This window comes from Ambystoma mexicanum, chromosome 3p, assembly GCF_040938575.1.
Source record: "Ambystoma mexicanum isolate Mex_15411 chromosome 3p, UKY_AmexF1_1, whole genome shotgun sequence".
Lineage (NCBI taxonomy): Eukaryota > Metazoa > Chordata > Amphibia > Caudata > Ambystomatidae > Ambystoma > Ambystoma mexicanum.
In genome coordinates, this window is record NC_090925.1 from 52,434,253 (window position 1) to 52,454,982 (window position 20,730).

The following is a 20,730-nucleotide window of genomic DNA, read 5'->3' on the forward strand; positions in this document are numbered from 1 at the left end:
ATATACCAGGGACGGGGACTCCCAATAGAGTAGGTTCTGGCTCCAGTGGCAGCGTTATTTAGGTAATGTCAGCTATGGTGGCAATGCATTGGGACCAGAGGTTCGCGACCACCGGGCAAGACCACCACATATGCATGTACGATCCCTGATGGCCGCAGCGGGGCCAGCATCGCGAGTCCAGGGCCTGATTGAAGTGATGTAGTTGGAGCGGTGGGTAATACCATCTCAAAAGTAGTTTATGCGCGCATTCTCGGTTAGTGATGCAAAAGGAGGATGACCATGTTCAAGACCAGATGTACACCCAGGACTGGTCTTCTATCCGGTGTCCAAAGTCTGTTTCCCATTGATGCATATAAGTTGCTTTGGCAACAAGAAAGTTCGTCTCCGTTAGCTTATATATTGTTGAGATTTGTCCTTGGTTCTGCGGATCTGCAATTGTCAGCTCTATAGCGTCTAGCTCCCGTATGGCCGCTAGGCGGGTTGATGGGTGCGAACACCAATGTCGTAGCTGCGCATATGAGAACCTATCAGTTTCTGCTAAGTGGAAGGAGCTCTTACATTGTTCGAAAGTGAGTGGTTGGTTCCTCTAAAATAGCTGACCCAGGGATGAGGCCTCCGCGATCCAGTTTTTGAAGTTTGCGGGGCAGGCTCCTGGCGAGAAGGCAGGATTATGGAACACTTTGGCGGATGGGCTCATGTCTCTCAGGATGCATCTATGTTTGCGCGCCCAATCCCATGCTTTCAAGGTGTGTTTAGTAGGAGGATAAGATGGACGGCCACGTCCTCTGTGAGGCGGGGGGAAGGTGTAAGAGAAAGCGGAGTGGGAGGGGTAAGCGGGATTGTTCTATCTCTGCCCATCTTGGGCGTCTTGAGCTGATGGTCCAAGCCTGGGTGTGGGCTGCTATTTGGTATTTCTGGAGGTCAGGGACCCCCAGGCCTCCCAGGCTGGGGCCGCTCAACATTGTCCTCAGTGGAATCCTTGACTTTTTGCCCTTCCAAATAAAGCGCAGTACCTTCCTTTGGAGGCGCTGGAGCGGGAGGTGGGGAATCGTGATCGGGAGGACTGAACAGGTGTAAAGGAATCATGGGAGGAGGTTCATTTTACACGCCGCAATGCGGCCCAGTAGAGAAATCTCCTGCGAGACCCATTGGTCAAGGTCTGCCTCCAGGGTCTTGAATAATGGTGGATAGTTCGCCCGATAGGTGTCTTCTGGGCGAGCCGGGACTTGGACCCCTAGGTAGGAAATCGTCTCCTCGCTCAATGGGATCGCACAGTGGGTTTTGAAGGATGCTTTATCTTTTGGGTCCAGTTTCACCCCTAGGGCTGATGATTTTGAGAAATTAATGGCGAATCCCGATACTCTTCCGAATCTATGAATTTCTGCTAAGGAGGACCTCGACAAATGAGAAGTATCCGTTATGGTTAGCATCACATCATCTGCATACAGCGCAATCTTGTGCTGAGAGGGGCCTACATGGAGGCCCTTAATTCTGGTGTTGAGGCGTATCTGTTGGGCCAGAGGTTCCATCACTAGGGCGAAGAGCAGAGGGGATAGCGGGCATCCCTGCCTAGTTCCACACGTCAAGGGGATTGGGCAGGACAGCAAACCATTGACCCGGAGGAAGGTTTTTGGGGCTTGATAGTTCGCTAGGATGAGTTTTTGAAATGTGGGCCCAAAGTGGAAGGACTCGGAGGTGAGTCGGAGGAACGACCAGTCCACCTTGTCGAAGGCCTTGGTTGCGTCCAGTGCTAGCACTGCTAATTTCTGGGAGTCGTGGTTTGCAATCTCAATCAAATTAAGGACCATGAGTACGTTATCTGCAGTAGCTCTGTTCATTATGAATCCCATCTGGTCTGGGTCGACAATGTCCGGGAGTATTCTCGCTAGTCCGTTTGCCAGCACTTTCGAATATATATTAGCGTCCAGATTGAGGAGGGAGATGGGTCTATACGCCGCATTATCCCTCGGGTCTTTTCCCGGTTTGAGAGCGAGGACCGTGATCGATTCTTGCATCGTTGGAGTAATTGACCCCGAGGCGGCAAAGGAGTTAAAGAGCGTTGTCAGGGGGGCCAGCAGTTGAGGACGAAAGATTTTGTAGAAGCGGGTCGAGTACCCATCCGGTCCCGGGGCCCTTGGCTTGAGGCTCTTGATCACCACATTCACCTCACTGCTTGTGATCGGGGCTTCTAGCGCGGCTCTGGCCGTGGGAGAGTCCTGTGGGAGGGCTGCGTCCCGCAGGTAAGTTTGTTGCTCATCAAGTGATCTTGGGGATGCCGACTTTGTGTCTGTGAGGTGGGCCGCCGCTAGCCGTAGCTTGTCACCATCCACGAACTGGACTCTACCCTGGGGATCGCGGAGGCCTCGAATGGTATTTCTCTATCTGACCGTCGCTAGCTTTTCCACTAGGAATTTGTTTGCCTTATTTCCTTTGGCGTAGTAGCTTTGTTTCATTCTGGCCAGGAGCTGGGCCATATCCTCAGCATAATGCGCTTCGAGCTTCTTCCGGGCAACCTGCAGAGCTCGGTGGGTCCTCGGGGTCCAATTCCTTGCCTTACACACCGCTTCCGCTTTCTGTACTTCATCCTCCAGGGTCTGGCAGGCTTGCCATTTTCTCTTATGGTAGGCTGCTCCCTGTGAGATTAAGGCCCCACTCACCACCGCCTTCATTGCATCCCTGGTGTTAGCTGGGGAGGTGTCTTCGTTTTTGTTTTCCTTAAAGAACTCCTTGATTGATTTCGCCACAGCGTCTCTCAGTGACATGTCCCCCAATATTGGGTCATATAGGGTCCATCTGTGCCTCGGGGCCGGGTTGGGTCGTGAGCTCTAAGCGTGAGAGTGATCGGGGAGTGATCCGATAACACTCTAGGACCAATGGTCACATAGTCAGTGAAGGCCAAGGCTTGAGGGAAAGCTAGGAGAAGGTCAATGCGAGAGTATATTCTATGCACATAAGAGTAGAATAAATAATCTCGGTCCTCTGGATGCAAAACTCTCCAAGTATCTACCACGACCAGGGTTCTGAATAATTTGAGTAGGGCTGCCGCTAAGCAGAAGTCTTTGCGAGCTGGTGGGTATGACTTATCTTTGATTGGGTCTGGAACTCCATTGAAGTCTCCCCCGATAATTGTCTGGCCCTCCACAAATTGTGGGAGGGCGTCTTCTAGGGCAGAGTAGAACTCCTCTTGTTTTTCATTTGGAGCGTAAACCGAAATCAGCGAGTAAAGTTGGTCATAGATCCGGCATTTGATCGCCACGAAGCGGCCCTCGGGGCACAGCAAAGTGTCCAGGATTTGTGGTCTGAGCCCCTAAGCAAAGAGGACCGCTGCCCCCCCCTTTTTGGTGCCATTTGATGCAAAGAACTGCAGTGGGAATTGCCTATCGTGGAGCTGGGTGAAATCTGCTGGGATCAGGTGGGTCTCCTGGAGAAAGGCGACCGAAGCAGCTTTGTCTGTAGGGGCCGTAGCGTCGATTTGCTCTTCTGCGGGGAGATTAAGCCCCTGACGTTTATTGTTAGGAATTTCAATTTTCAATGAGGTTGAGGCACATCACAAGCCTCCACTGGTACCTGGGGCGGAGCCCGAGGGGGAGGGGAATGGGGTTCAGAGATCATGTATGTGCTTGGCATCGATGAAGATCCCCTGTGGTTGAGTTTTATGACCCCTCCAACGGGAGGGTAACCTTGTGATAATGTGGGAGGCCGTGTTTTCTTGTCCGGCAATTCCCATGGCCAACCGGGCCTTTTCTGTCCTTTTAGCCAACGGGGCTGGGACAGTAGAACAAAACGTAGATCTCCTCCAAGGGTAGGTATATGGCATACACCGTGGAGTGGGGTATGGGCCGTTCGGGGCCCGCAGCATCGTCATTTTCTTTTGTAGTTCCGTGGTTAGTTGGTTCCTGATCATAGCTCATCGTAGGACTATCTCATTCTTCGGCGCCTCTGCACCTTGGACCATGCAGGATGAGACTGCTTCCGGGGAGGCTGGTTTGGCTCCTCCGGCGTGCCCTGTGGACTGCAAGTGGGCGAGCTCCAGGGAGCAACTGGATGCAAAATAGACTCTGAATCCTCCAGGTGGCTTATTGAGTGTTGGGTTCCCTGGTAGGTGAATTGGAGAGCGGTGGGGAACAGCCATCGGTACGGGATCTGCTGGCTCTGCAGGAATAGGGTCAAGGGCTTGAGGGCTCTTCTTTTCTGTAAGGTTAACAGGGAGAGATCTTGATAAATCTGGAGCGAGTCACCCTGAAAGGACAGATCAACCTTCATGCGGCTTATCGCCGAGATGGCCTCCTTGGTGGAGTAGAAATGGACCCTCGTGATCACATCCGGTGGGGCTTCTGAGTCCACTCCCCGCCTTGGGCGTAGCCTGTGGGTGAGGTTCAGGATGAGTAGAGACTTGTCCATGAATGGGAGCAGGACTTGAAAGAAGGTGCCAATGTATTCCGGCAGATCTTTGTCTTTTACTGTTGGGGGGACCCCTCGGATTCGAAGATTGTTCCTTCGGGCCCTGTTTTCCAGGTCCTCCTGCTTAAATTCCAGGATCTCGCTCCTATTCTGTAGGGCCTGGATCGCTTTTTGCCACCAGGGTAGCATCGTGGCTCTGGGTCAGGTCCTCGACCTCGCCTAACCTCTGCTCCACCTCTATGACCCTTTGGTCAGTCTGTTCCAGTTTCGTAGAGAGCTCTGTCATGCAGGGTCTAAACTCTGCCTTAATGTCTAACATGAAGCTCTGGATATTGTCCTTGGTTGCCAGCTTACCCTGCTCTTCAGAGGATTTCTGTGGGGTGAACTTGGGAGGATCTGGTCTCTTTGTCTTATCCGCTGCCAGCAACATGTCGGAGGACTTTGTTCCCTTGACGGGTTTCGTCATTGTTCTTGATGCTTGCTTCAGGGGACTTTGCGTCTGCTTTAGTTCCGCTGGTGGGGTCAATTAATTAAAGAGGAGAGCCCACCTCGATCCTGCACACCCTGGGCGGGAGTGGTTGTATGCCTCGGATGGGGATAGGCGGCGCTAACTCCCTTTTGTTGATGTTTTGTCTGCGGGACAAGGAAATTTGTTATCGGGGGGGCTTAACCCCAAGGCTTGCGCATTGGCGGCCGATGTTGTGTTAGGAAAGATTTCATAATTGTACGTAATTTTCCTTCCATGTGGCAACCCCCAAACTTTTTGCTGTTGTTTTACACCCTGATCTAGACTTTGCCGGAGAAGCGCAGCCTTCCGCCGCACTCCTCTGGGCTTTCGCTCCATTCTTATGGGGAAACTGACATGCCCTTAAAACAGTCAGTACCGGGAGACTTCGTTTCCCTTAGTCCTTTCCTCATGTTGCAGCTTTTGAGCAACATGAAACAAGAGTGCACTGTAACTTACATTACCGCGCTCTTGGGTCTCTAGTCATTCCAATGGCCCTAGAAACTCTTGCTGCACTTATCATGAAACGTGCAAGTGTGTCACGGACGAGACTGGTGGCAGCTATCGTTTCTTTGTGTTTTGAACACTTTTTTGCCATGTTAACCGCGCTTCATGCGTTTGGCCCAAGTGGGTGCCCTGGCCTCCAAAATGGCCATGCCACAAGGTTCTTTGTCCTGTCCGCTGACCGTCTTGCCCCTTCACCTTCCCCCAGGTCGAGCCGACCCGGCGCAGTCCTTATTTGGTCATGCACTTTCCCGCGAAACACGCTTTTGCGGGCTTCTGCATGCCTTGTGTGTGCCTCCAGGATGTGGGCTGGGATGTCTGTAGCCAATACACATCCTGCGTGCCAGAGAGTCTAGAGTGTCTTGAATGCCTGGGACCACCGTGGTCCGTGATAGGTCCACGTATGGTGTGAGTGTTTTGTGAGCAGATCTCCCATTGGGTCCTCTCCGTTTTGGCGCGAAGGGAACTCTGGATAAGAGGAGGCTGGAAACACCACTAGAATGTCGATCTCCTGAGTTCTCACGAACAAAGGATAAGGAGCCAAGTATCCTGCAGCTGAGAAGCTGAGTCGAGGAATCGCTGGTGACCTGCTGAAGGTTTGGCACCCTGCACTGCTGTCGTCCTGTGAGACCCCTCTGCCTCTGATCGTACGAGAAGGCCTGTACTGGCGCTTCGACCCTTTAGAATAGTGGGAACAACTATTCTCGGCATCTTCACCAAATTCTGTATGTAAGCCTTCGGAAGCGTCCCTGGGCCATCCAGTGGACTGACCAGCCTACACAGGAAACTTGCTCTGTCACTGCCGTCTGTCTTACTGCTAATCCCGTGTCCTCGGCACTCTCACACGATTCGTACACTTGGCATTCTCAGGTCTGAAGTGAGACTTGTGCTTTGGGCCCGGAATACCTGCGGTTGCCGAGTTGCCCTGCTATGGTAACAAACCTGTGCATATTCACTGCATTTGGGACACCCTCGACCCTGACTCCTGCTGTCGCGGAATCTACGCGGCGTCGAGACATCCTGCTGATCGCATCTGAACCTGCCAGTACCAAAACAGAACCAGAGAAGCCTGGGTCTGCCTGCACCGGGGACCGGTGAGTAGTCAATACCCTAACCGGTCGCCCTTCCGCAGGAGACTGTGGCTCTCCACCGCTGTCGTAAACAGCAACCCTTTTCCGCACTCGCGCCCTTCTTCTGCCCACAAGTGGAGGCTGCGCTTGAGTAGCGGAAAACTGTTCATCATCGATTTGTTCACCTCTCTGAACTGCCTGATCTCCCTGAACAGACTCTCCTTTGCCCGTTGGCACCCGCGTGTGAAGGTACTTTGGAGCACAAGGCTCCACTCTTCGTAGGGCTTGGACTTCCCTCTAGTTAGGTAGCCTCTGATGTCGAACTGGGTCTAACGATTACTTGCACTGCCTGTTTTCCTCCCCATCTAGATGGTCTGTATATTTCATGCTTCTAACTCTTTAGACCCCTTGGTCTTGTATATATATTGTATTGCTTGTGATGTGTTGGTTTATTGGAGTTTTACCATGATTCTTTACTATGGTCGATGTTACAAAGGCCTTGTAATAAATGTGTCTATATTTTTAATATAACACCTGTCTGAAGTAATTTGTAAGCGTCCTTGCTTTGTGTGCTAATTGCAGGCTTTCAGTCACCCTCACCCCTCTTGAGACCTAGTCTTGACCGCCGCCATCGCTACCCTGATTGGGCTTGCTTGTCCAGAGGTTACCCTGTTCCAAGAAACTATGCTGGCCTTCTGAACCTCTGCCCCTCCAGGACAGAGTTCAGAAATCCATCTTAACAAATTGTTGTACAGCGGTGGGATAAGACTGAAGGTATCCAGTGTTGCGCACAAGCGAGGGCATTTCAAGTTATTCCTAACAGGACACGTAGTGAATTGTCGTAGTATAACTCTTTAAAGGCCACAGTCCTATCAAACAGTATGGAAACAGGTACCTTGTTAACTTTAAATGCTTCTAAATCCGAAACATTGAAAAAGATGTGTGCTGAAAGACGTGTCTCCTCGCAAGGCACAAAAATGGAAATGATCCAAAGAATCATGGCGTGGCAAGAAGCTCAGCTTGATGCTATATCTTCCGAGGACAGTGCAGAAGGAGGTGAGGCTGCTCTCACTGGTAGCACTGACAGTTCTGCCGCTGCACTGGTCCACCGCGACCATGAGGACAGGGAGGATGAAATGTCCAATGTTTCCTCTGCCAGTGCTGATGGGGAGGCCATACTTGAATTCAAGAAGCAAGAACTTCTGTTTAGGCAGAAGGAGCTTGACTTCAATATGGCCAAACTAAAAATCGAACAGGCAGAAAAACAGAAAGACAGGGATCACTAGTTGGAACTGGCCACGCTTCAAGTTGCCAATGGATCCAAGGGTCCTAGACATGGGCCTAGGGCCTCCTCTCATCCACGGTTTCCAAAAGATCTGCTCAGTGTGTATGAGGAAAAGAATGACATTATGGACTGGCTGAATACATTTGAAAATGCATGTGAAGTTCAACAAGTTGACAATGCTGATAAAATTGCCTGGTTACTCAGCAGACTGCACCATTCTGGCTGCAGTGCCATTATGCAAATGTCGAAGGCTGAGCGAGCAGATTTTGCAATGTTGAAGCAAACTCTCATTTTAAAGTTTGGAAAGACTCCTGCCCAATATTTAAAACGATTCCGAGAGTATAAGAAAAAAAAAGGTGGTACTTGGGTATCTTATGTAACCAAATCCTTAAAAAACTTGACTGGCTGGGTCGAAGATAAGGTCTGAGCTGAGGACCCTGCGAGCACAGAAGCACCAGACGCACTGCGATTTGGGACCGACCCTGGCCCTTTCCAGTCTGCGGGACCCTGAGAGACGTCGGCCTCCAGGACACTTTGGCCAACTCTGAAAGTGCAACTTCGCACTAGCAATCCAGCAATTATATGAGGATTGTCCACAGCATCCTACTCCTAATGCAGCAGCAGATTCTACGGACAAACACCACAATTGGTGTCCCTCCTGACGAAGGCCAGCATATAGACAGTCTTCAATCAAGCCCTATTTTGGCCGAAACACACCTGTGTCGATCCCCGTGACACAACTGTACCATGCCCCTGTTGTATATGTTTTGTAAAGACTTTTGTGTATACCTTGTGTGAACCAATCCTGGGACCTTCTTAAGTCTCAGGCGCACTTCCCTTGCATAGTAGGTTTCTACCTTATCGCTCTTTGGAATGTGCCTCCCTGTGGAGTTTTGACCTCAATACCTCTGAGGTCGACACTTACCTGTGTTACCATCGTTCACAATCACTCTTGTCCGTTTGTTTTCTCAAAACTTTTGTGCTTATCGAAAGTACTGTAAAGTAAATTGTATAATCAACACAAAATGCTCTGTGTCATTGTAAAATAAACATACACACACAGAACAACTTTATGGCTTGTAGGATCTTTTCATCCTGATTATTTTCTTCTTATACATGCACCCACCTGGGTAAATCAGGACTCCGCCAGGCGCCCTATATTTTTTTACTAGGTCTCAAACCAGGGCAGCACTGACCAAGCTCAGTGAGCTGCCCCAGCCAAAGGGGAAACCCAAGGCTAAAGGAGTCAGAAAACCAAAACGAGGGAAAGAAAATATTCCCCCAAACTCACCTACCACTGCGGTGGAGGAAGTTGGTTAATCGCCCGGACCTGACGAGGAGGCGGCGATACCTGAAGTATTTGACCGTAATGACTATCCTGAACTAAACGACTTGTTAGTAGAAGGTGTTCCTGACAGGGAAGAATTCAGTAAAGGCCAATGTGAGTGCCCATCTCTGGAAGGCCTAAGGAGATAGCCTGCTCCCAGCTTAAGGGTGAACCTCCTGGGAAGCATCGGATTTATTGGGAAGGTGGACTCCTGTATAGTGAGCCCACAGAGTCTACAGAAGGAGACCATAGGAGGTTGGTGGTTCCCCTTGCTGTAAGACCCTTCCTCCTGCAGTTGGTGCATGAAGTGCCCCTTGCTGGTCACCTTGGTATTAACAGGACAAAGCAAAGGTTATCCATGCACTTCTACTGGCCCAAGATGGGGGTGCAAGTAGAAAGTCACTGCAGGAGCTGTGCCTCCTGCCAGTTATCTGGTAAGAGTGGCTCACCAATCCAAGCACCATTAGTACCACTCCCAGTTGTGGGTATACCATTCGAAAGGGTAGGGATCGACATTGTTGGATGTTCGCAAACATCCTCGGGCAATAGGTTTATCCTGGTGCTATCGACCATGCTACCAGATATCCTGAGGCCATCCCATTAAAAACTGTAACTGCCAAGTAGTTGCAAAAGCGTTACTTGGCATCTTTACTAGGGTTGGTTTCCCTAAAGAAGTTGTGTCTGACCGAGGCAGCAACTTTATATCAAAGTATATGCAGGCTATGTGGAAAGAATGTGGGGTCACCTACAAGTTCTCTTCCGCATATCCCCCCAGACCAATGGTCTGGTGGAACGTTTCAACAGAACATTAAAGAGTATGATTGGGGCTCTGGAAGAACCGCAAAGAAGAAAATGGGATCTTCTTTTACCATGCTGACTGGTTGCCTACCGAGAGGTACCGCAGGAGGGTGTTGGCTTCAGCCCCTTCGAACTTCTGTTTGGTCACCCTGTGCGGGGACCCTTAGCCATAGTCAATGAGGGATGGGAGATGCCCACTCCCCCTATTACTACCAATGTAGTAGACTATGTCTTTGGGCTTAGAAAACGGATGGTACTTCTGATGGGTCTGGCTAGTGACAAGTTGAAGGCAGGACAAGCTCTGGTGAAACATTGGTACAACCAGAAAGCTTCCCTCATCAACTTTACACCTGGTCAGCAAGTCCTGATCATGAATCCCATAAGGCCTAGAGCTTTACAGGATAAATGGTCAGGCCCTTACACAGTGGTGGAGCCCCTGGGTGAGGTCAACTATTTAGTGGACCTTGGAAGGCCTGGACAGGCTCCAAAAGTGTTCCATGTAAATAGACTGAAGGCTTTCGTCCCAAGAGTCGAAATCGCAGCACTGCTACTGGCTTCAGATGTTGAGGAAGAGGAGTCTGAACCTCTCCCCGACCTGTTCCAAAGCGGTCCTTCAGATAGCTCCTATGAGGGTGTCCGAGTGGCCCCTCACCTGACTTCTGATCAGCAGGCTGAGGTGAAAAGTTTGCTTAGGCAATTTTCCCCCCTATTTTCGCAGTACCCTGGTTTGACACCTTGGTGCAAACATAACATTGACACAGGATACAGCGTACCTACCAAAAGTAGAGGATACAGAATGTCAGACAAAGTACAGTCTTACATTATGACAGAGGTCAACAAAATGTTAGATCTTGGGGTGATTGAACCCTCTAGTAGTCCTTGGTCCAGCCCCGTGGTTTTGATTCCAAAGGCAGGTACTTCTGAATTGAGGTTCTGCGTGGATTACAGGGCTCTGAATGCTGTCACCAAGACAGACGCACACCCCTTGCCTCGAACAGATGAGCTGGTGGATACCTTGGGTGCCTCCAAGTATCTCAGCACGTTTGACCTCACTGCAGGCTATTGGTAAATAGCCCTAGCAGAACATGCCAAGGAGAAGACAGCGTTCTCAACTCCAGACGGTCTTTACCAGTTCAGGGTAATGCCGTTTGGGTTGAAGAATGCACCTGACACTTTTCAGGGGCTTGTGAATCATGTGTTAAGCGAGTTGGATGAATTCTGTCTTGCATATCTGGATGATATAGCAGTTTTCAGCGCCACCTGGGAAGACCATGTGAAACACCTCAGGATTGTGCTACAGGCTCTTCAAAAAGCACACTTGACCATAAAGGCTAGTAAATGCAGATTTTACAAGGCTCCGTGGTTTACCTTGGACATGAAGTAGGTGGAGGGAGGATACAGCCTCTACCCAGTAAAGTACAAGTAGTAGAAGACTGGCCTACCCTCACTACACAGACCCAAGTGAGAGCCTTCTTAGGACTCACGGGGTATTACCGCAACTTCATGGCAGACTAAGGTACCATAGCTGCCCCTCTGACTGCTCTCACGACTCCGAAGAAACCCAAGAAGGTAACTTGGACTGACGAGTGTGAGAAGGCCTTCAACGGCTTAAAAGACTCCTTGTGCCAGGCCCCTGTTCTCAGGGCCCCCGATTACCAAAGACCTTTTATTGTGCAGACAGATGCCTATGACACTGGGATAGGAGCTGTACTATCGCAAGTAGATGAGGAGGGTAAGGAACACCCTATTGGTTTAATTAGTCGCCAGTTTAAGGACAGAGGGCTCAGATGGTCCACAGTAGAGAAAGAATGTTTCTCTGTTGTGTGGGCCCTACGGAAGCGGAGGCCCTACCTCTATGGGACCCACTTCACTGGGCAAACTGACCATAAGCCCTTAAAGTGGCTAATGAACATGAAGGGAGAGAATCCAAAGTTGCTTAGGTGGTCCATAAGTCTGCAAGGCTTTGACATCACTATTGAGCATAGGCCAGGTGTCCAACATAGCAATGCTGATGGGTTGTCCAGAATGTTGAACCGACCTGAACAAGAAACTCATCCAGGGGTGGATTAGTTCCCCCTGTCCTTAGTCTGGGAGGGGCGAGTGTTAGGAAAGATTTCATAAGTGTAGGTAATTTTCCTTCCATGTGGCAACCCCCAAACTTTTTGCTGTTGTTTTACACCCTGATCTAGACTTTGCCGGAGAAGCGCAGCCTTCCGCCGCACTCCTCTGGGCTTTTGCTCCATTCTTACGGGGAAACTGACATGCCCTTAAGACAGTCAGTACCGGGAGACTTCGGTTCCCTTACTCCTTTTCTCATGTTGCAGCTTTTGAGCAACATGAAACAAGAGTGCACCGTAACTTACATTACCGCGCTCTTGGGTCTCTAGTCATTCCAATGGCCCTAGAAACTCTCGCTGGCATTATCATGAAATGTGCAAGTGTGTCACGGACGGGACTGGTGGCAGCTATCGTTTCTTTGTGTTTTGAACCCCTTTTTGCCATGTTAACAACACTTCCCGCGTTTGGCCCAAATGGGTGGCCTGGCCTCCAAAATGGCCATGGCACAGGGTTCTTTGTCCTGTCCGCTGACCGTCTTGCCCCTTCACCTTCCCCCAGGTCGAGCCGACCCGGGGCAGTCCTTATTTGGTCATGCACTTTCCGGCGAAACACAAAGCTTTTGCGGGCTTCTGCATGCCTTTTGTGTGCCTCCAGGATGAGGGCTGGGATGTCTGTTCCTAACATACATCCTGGGTGCCAGAGAGTCTAGAGTGTCTTGAATGCCTGGGACCACCGTGGTCTGTGATAGGTCCACGTATGGTGTGAGTGTTTTGTGAGCAGATCTCCCATTGGGTCCTATCCGTTTTGGCGCAAAGGGAACTCTGGATAAGAGGAGGCTGGAAACACCACTACCATGTTGATCTACTGAGTTCTCACGAACAAAGGATAAGGAGCCAAGTATCCTGCAACTAAGAAGCTGAGTCGAGGAATCGCTGGTGACCCGCTAAAGGTTTGGCACCCTGCACTACTGTCGTTCTGTGAGACCCCTCTGCCTCTGATCGAACGAGAAGGCCTGTACTGGTGCTTCGACCCTTTAGAATAGTGGGAACAACTATTCCCGGCATCTTCACCAAATCCTGCACGTAAGCATTCGGAAGCGTCCCTGGGCCATCAAGTGGACTGATCAGCCTACACAGGAACCTTGCTCTGTCACCGCCGTCTGGCTTACTGCTAATCCCGTGTCCTCGGCACTCTCGCATGATTCGTACACTTGACATTCCCAGGTCTGAAGTGAGACTTGTGCTTTGGGACCGGAATACCTACGGTTGCCGAGTTGCCTTGCTGTGGTAACAAACCTGTGCGTGTTCGCTGCATTTGGGATACCCTCAACCCTGGCTCCTGCTGTCGCGGAATCTACACGCCGTCAAGACATCCTGCTGATCGCATCTGAACCTGCCAGTACCGAAACGGAACCGGAGAAGCCTGGGCCTGCCTCCATCGGGGACCGGTGAGTAGTCAGTACCCTAACAGGTCGCCCTCCCGCAGGAGCCTGTGGCTCTCCACCGCTGTCGTAAACAGCAACCCTTTTCCGCACTTGTGCCCTGCTTCTGCCCACAAGTGGAGGCCGCGCTTGAGTAGCAGAGAACTGTTCATCATCGTTTTGTTCACCTCTCTGAACTGCCTGATTTCCCTGAAGAGACTCTCCTTTGCCCATTGGCACCCATATGTGCAGGTACTTTTGAGCACAAGGCTCCACTCTTCGTAGGGCTCGGACTTCCTTCTAGTTAGGTGACCTCTGATGTCGAACTGGGTCTAACGATTACTTGCACTGCCTGTTTTCCTCCCCATCTAGGTGGTCTGCATATTTCGTGCTTCTAACACTTTAGACCCCTTGGTCTTGTATATATATTGTATTGCTTGTGATGTGTTGGTTTATTGGAGTTTTACCGTGATTCTTTACTATGGTCGATGTTACAAAGGCCTTGTAATAAATGTGTCTATATTTTTAATATAACACCTGTCTGAAGTAATTTGTAAGCGTCCTTGCTTTGTGTGCTCATTGCGGGCTTTCAGTCACCCTCACCCCTCTTGAGACCTAGTCTTGACCGCCGCCATTGCTACCCTGATTGGTCTGGCTTGTCCAGAGGTTACCCTGTTCCAAGAAACTAGGCTGGCCTTCTGAACCTCTGCCCCTCCAGGACAGAGTTCAGAAATCCATCTTAACAGGGTGTCCTAGCTGCCAATTCCTCAAAGTCCGCACCGCTATCCGGGGGGTACCAATAAGTAGCCCTTTAGGGTCCTGGCCTCTTAGGGGGATTGGTGGTCAATGAGAAGGAGCAGCCTGGAATGGATCGTCACGCACTTCTCGGGGCCAGGCCTCTCCCACCGCAAGCTGGGCTCTGATGGGGGTGAAATGCTTTATCTCCGGATCCGGGGGGGAGGAGTGTGGGCCGGGGTTCCCCAGGAGCTGCCGGGTCAGGGGAGGGGGGTCCAGGTGCACTTCAGATGAGGCTCTGTTTCAGTCCTTACATGTAGCTGTGGGTGACTGAAAGGTCCAGGGGGACTCAAGCAGCTGCAGGTGATGAAGGGCTGAGAGGCAGCCTCGGACTATGGGCGTTAGTGGTTATGGTAGGTAGCAGCGCTGCTCACCTTCTGGGTAGCGTCCACCGCATCCCGGGCCGCCTATTAGAGGCCGAATTCGGTGGCAGGGTGCAGGCGCGGTTCTCAACTGCCGCCCCCTGTATAGCCGCAATGTCCGCCTCCCAGTCTCCACCACCAATTAGGGTGAGCCAGGATTAGCTGGGGGGGACCCCTGGGCAGCGTGGGTCTCCCTGCTAATGGGCAATCACCTTCTCAGGAACCGCTGCCCTCCCGGGCCTCAAGGCAGCCAGTGGCGGGGGCTGGAGACAGGGATCCATCTTCGGGGGAGACCGCCGGGTCCCAGGAGCCAACAGCGGCAATCTCACGGAGAGCAGAGCAGGCATCGGGGCAAGCAGGATCTGATGGCCTTCCCCTCCAGGCCTCACGGCGGTGTCTGCAGGCTTTCAGCAGGCCTTGCGGCAAAGTCCACAGTGTTTCGGGCGTACAGGAGTGTTGTAAGAGGAGGAGGGGGCAGCCCGTCACCACACTTGGTCGCCGGCTCTCATCCGGATCCGCAGGGCTCCACGATCAGCTCTCCCTCTCTCCAGGACTCCCACCAAGCAATCCCACAGCTGTCGCGTGTTACATCCCAGCTTCCGCGCCAACACTCGACCCACAGAGTCGGCAACTCCCGTCCGCCATTTTGGAGGCGGGCTGCAGGGGCAAGGGGGTCAGACAAAACTTGCGTTTTTCAGGGGCTCCCAAACGCTTGTCGGCGGTGCCACTGCCGTTGGTACAGCCATCGGTGGTGAAATCAACTCTGATCAACCACGGAAAGGCTAATATTTCGCTGGATGCCGCGGGTCCCGAACGGAGGCCATTAAAGGAGCGGCCACATCATTGGCACTCCTAGCCACGCCCCCCATGGATCTATTTTTGTAATTAAAACAGACCACAAACCCTTGAGATGGTTAATGCAGATGAAGGGGTAGAATTCGGAATTGTTAAGATGGTCAATCAGCCTTCAGGGGTTTGATTTCACCATTGAACACAGGTCAGGGTGTAATCACCAAAATGCTGATGGTCTCTCCAGAAAGTATGACCGACTGGAGTAAGGAGATTCATCGAGGAGTGGATTAAATCATCCTGTCCCTTAGTATGGGGGGACGAGTGTTAGGGAGAATTCTCAGAAATGTGCTTATTCCCTTCTACCTTAGAGACGCGCAGCTCTTTTTGCTGGACTTAGGACTTTTTTATTTCAAACCTGGAGAGAGACCTTCGCACTCTCTTGTGTATTTTTCTGTGATTTCGACTCTGTGTTTCTTTTTTCTTTGGTGTCTGACAAACTCCATAGGCATCATCTTTACATTGTGACACACAGCACCTTCAGTGCAGTGACGCAGGGAAGTCTCTCAGATTCTTCTCTTGGATAAACTGCTGTTTCCAAGAGCAGTGAAGTGAAATTGACTTTACTTGCATTGTGTAACTTTCTAGTCCCAGCACACACTATCTTACAATCTCCCTGTGCTTAATTCCCTTGGTCACAGGAATGCACCCAAAAGGTGATTGGCAGGCTGACTATGCTTGGAGGACAGCTAAGCTGCAAATTAATGGGAGAAACCTGCATAAAGGTTGAGGCTTTTTGCTTGGAAGGCAGTCGAGCACTGGACGAAGGAATCCGAAGAAGAACTTGGAAGAGACGCCTGCTGCAACTCCTGGCCCGTTGCTTTGCCCGTTGAAGCCCTGCTGCTGTGTTGAAGCTCTGAATTCTCCTCGACTAGAGAAGCTCTGCAAGGGACGACTACGCCCCTTGGCTTGTTGGGACCAATCAACCCCAAAATGAACTCGTCTGGATATCCGCTCAGAGCTGGCTGTACTTCCCTTGCTGCTGCAGGAACCAAATTGCCAGAGAGAGGAACACCAGATTAAGTGCATCGCTTTTAAGTTGAACCCGAGATCCAGGAAGATCCTCAGGACTCCCATGAAGCAGGACTGACCAAGCCTGAGCCGCCTCAACAGAGTGCTGGACCCCAGATGCGAGGAAAGTCCATTAAGGTATCCGAGAACCGCGGTGGAGCTGAAACTGCGAAGTGCAGCTGATGTGAAGTTTGCTCATTGCTGCCGCCGACCTTCCATTCGTAGTGCAGCAGTCCCCAGACGTGTAACGCTCACCTGATTCCCGCAGAGGCGCCGGTCTTGACGGGGTGAATGCCGTATCTTCAAAGGTGATGTGTAACACATGGTGGGCTCTTTGGGCTGGACCTCTGTGCATTGTATGTCTGACTCGAAGAGTAAGATGTCTGCAGATAGAAAATATGGGATTAATGAACTGGGGTTATTGGGTGCCTCTCTCCTCTTCCCTTTCTCTTCTCCTGTAGAACCCCAAAGGTTAACGCCCTCACCTTAGGTAAGTGAACGCCGAGCTCTCCCTCTGCCTCGGGGCAGGGTGCCGTAACCAGTTTCTTCACTGGATAAGGGTGCAGGCCTCTTGACCTCAGAGGACTGCTGCCCGTCGTTAACTGCACGAACGGTAAGTTCTGGGCACTTCAAATGTCTTAAAAGTCTTTTGTAATGTTATCTCTTGTTTTGCAGGGTTCCGGCGATGGCGGATGGCGGGCTGATGAGAGTTGAGGATCGAACCCGCGTGAGGAATAGAAGCGCCTGGAAGCACGTAAGTAAGCGCTTGTAGCCTGCTCCACAATGCGCACTAACTGTCCCTTTTATCTTGCAGGTACAAGTTCGGAGCTTTAGAGAAGCTGAAGGGTGCTGGAATACCCACTGGATTCGGCGTGGGAAGGAGTAATGGCACGTGAGTAATAAAGTTGCCCAATGTCTTTAAACGCACCTTCTTTTGTCTTTCAGATGCGGGATGCAGCGCCTAAGGCCTCCGGAGCGTGCGAAGAGCTGGTAAGCTTTTGTCTTTCAGATGCCGGAATGCAGTGCGAAGACCTCCGGAGCATGCGAAGAGTAGGTAAGCCTTTGTCTTTCAGATGCCGGAATGCAGCGCGAGGCGTTGGTGACAGCCGATGGACCAGGTAAGAGATGAGCTGCCACTGAAGACCGTAGTGCTAACCTGTTCTTTCTTTGTCTTTGCAGGTGCTGTTGAAGACTGGATTCCAGGATGGTAAGCCTTTGTTCCCTTAGGCCCAGGATCAGAAGCAGAAGACACGATGAGCGTTCTGCTGCAGAGAATGCAGAGTAACGCAAAGCAAGATTCATCCATCGGGTGTGGTTTAAATAGCCTCCTGTAGGTGTCTCCTTCCACAGCCACGCCTAGGTAAGAAAAGAGTTCCTGCTTTCCAGAAGAGTTCCAGTGTTCTGAACCTAGGGAGTGGCTCCTGCCCCACCCAACAGGAAAAGTAGTCCCAAACAGAAGAGGATCAGGGGTTCAACTGGCAGGTAAGTAAGCAGCATGGTCTGCTGCAGGTAAGTCCACCCAAGCATTATGAGCCCGGTGCTTCCAGCGCTGGGACTGGGCATCTTTATGAGCCTGGTGCCACTGGCGCCAGGACAGGGTCCAAAAGGTCCCAATTGGGACTGGCTGGCACTCGGAACCGGGGTTATGGGTCTGCTTCCAAGGGAGTCGGGCAAGTCCTGATCTTTTGGAAGCAGAGATCATGACAAGACATCCTACCTCTTGTCCCCACGAGTGAGTCCCCAGGATCAAAGCTCAGGGTCAATGTGTGGAAGCAAGATGATGCGGAGTTACACAGGTTCGATCCCTGGGTTCACGCTTAGAAACCTCTGGGTATTAAGCGTGTTATAAATAACCAATTATATTTACATTATTACACAGGAAGAGAAGTGCAGCTGGATCCAGTTTTCTTCTAACCAAAGATACTGTAAACCTAAGAGAACTTACCTCTTGTTGTGTAGCCTTGCTGGTCCTCAGTTGAGACTGGTCTTGGTTACACTTGCAGAGTTGCTTGCAGCTTTGCCCTCCCACAAGCCTTGTGGCCCTTCAGTGATTTCCTTTCTACAACCATTTCTAAAAACATTGTGCAAGACTTTTACTTAGCTACAAGATGATTTCCAGCTCCCCTAGACTTTGCTTAACTTACATTGGCTGTCCTGGCTCCCTGAGATACTCTTCTTACCTCTGACTTTGTGTCTTTGCCTTTCCTCCAGGAAAAGGTTAATACTTTGCATTGGAGGGTTCAAAAAGTACTTACCAGTTTAAGAATGGGTAACCTTTGTTTTATTCCCATATCTAACCTTTTGCATCAAACTCAGTATAGCTCTAAATGTAGCAGTGATAAACCAATGTCCACAGTGTTCTAGCTATTTAAGTCACCTGAGGGTGTAGGAAGTTTCTGTGTGCCATCCCCAATGGGTATCATCTGATTAGAGAAACCAAGAGTGTTTTGAAGTATACTTTGCAATATTAATTGTTTGCTGCCTTCTAAAGAAGGCTTATTCAACTGACTGTTAAATAAATTAATAATTGTTCATAAAGAAACCTTGATTATAAGTGTTTATTTGAATAACTGTCACGGTGAAACTCTGTGTTACAACCTAACAGCTCACATTGACCCCTCTTGAGATAAACCCGACTGTTCAGTCACTCTACCAACTTGTGTAGTACATGCTTATACCAAAGGTTGGGTTAACTATTGCCAAGAGGACAAGGCTGGTGCAGTCTCCCACAGGGCACTGCATACAATCTTGCCTAACAATATGGTTCAGGTCTGTGTAGGTAGCTATGCAAATGGGTAGGGTTAGCGGTTTCGGCACAGTCATTGGACCACCCGGTCCACCCACTACAGGTCATGCCACCACGACCAAATCTATGTCCTTTCATAGGGCCAACTCTGGACTGGCAGTGCTTCTCTTGTTCGGCTTGCCTCTCACCCACCGTCCACCAGCTTTCAGTTGTACAGCGTTTAGCATTCTACCTCCATGTGGGACGACTACTCCCTTCTTCATTTTGGCTGTCTCCATGGCCATCACCAAGTCAGCCTGCGAGACGTCCTTGTGCGTTCCCTTGAACCAAACCATCCAAGTCTCTTGCTCGAGCTTCTCTGGCCTGCCTTTGGGTGTTCTCTCTCTGTGGTTCTAGATTTCTGCCTCCACCTCGACTGCTCTCTCCATCTCATTTTCTCTCTCTCTGGTTCTCTCTATGGTACCATTCCCAGTACCCTTCCTCCTTTCTTTGTTTCTGATGCCTTGATATTGCCGGCCCTGACGTAACATCCATTCCATTGACTACAGCTGTACTGGTGTTTTTCCCGATCGCTTCTAGCGTAATCGAGAGCTTCTTCGTCTCAGTACCTAAATCATCAGGGTGGTTCAATGTTTCACAGTAACACATAGTTGTAGACATGAGCCTAGACCCATAAAGTTCAGTTCCTATTGTCAGCCTACCAGGTTGGGGTTTAAAGGGGCTGTGCTTCACAATTGTGTCCTTATCCCCATGAGAGGAGTCTCTCTTCATGAGATCCTCCCAAATATTACCACCCATATGGGGATTATTGGTTAGCGGGTGCCCCTCCCGAGGCTCATGGAGAGGGGTTCTCTACTGGGGAGAAGTGATGCCCTCTGTCTCGGGAGAATAGCTCAGGAGCAACAAGGCTTACCTTGGAAGCAAGACGATGCAGTGCAACATAGGTTCGATCCCGGGGTCCGCACTTAGAAACCTCTGGGTATTAAGCGCGTTATACATAACCAATTACATTTACACCTCTAAAGGGACAGGGTAAGTGGGATCCCTTTGGTGATAGGAACATGTTAGCGAGAGCTCAAGTCACCATTACTATCCCCAAGCACCAATACCTTTATTTGGTATGTAGGCGCTAAGGTGTATGATAATCATATGATCCCTATAATATTGGTTGACTCAGTTTCTGATCGAAACGTTATTCAGAACTCATGGAAAACAGCTAAGGCAGGAAGACCAGCCTCCTGGAGGCACGTCAATTGAGGAAACAATCTGGAGATAGTCTGAGTGAGGCCCGCGGAATTCAAGTGTGCCGGAGTGCACGGAGGTGGTGATGCCGGTAAGAGAGAGAGAGGATGGCGACTTAGCCCACGGTAGGCACTCAGAGAGTGCCACCTAGTCCCATGGACAAGTAACTAGAACTGCCCAACGCAGGTTCCCAACCAAGGCCAAAATACCTCAAAGACTCGAGGACAAACCCCAAGGAAGAGCCTCCAAGAGGTCACTACCCAAGCAGGGAAGGAGAGGAGCTGCCAGCTGACAAGGAGTGCAGTTGACGAGTTGTGTAAATAAATCTGCGGTCAGAGAAAGAACAGACGGACTGCA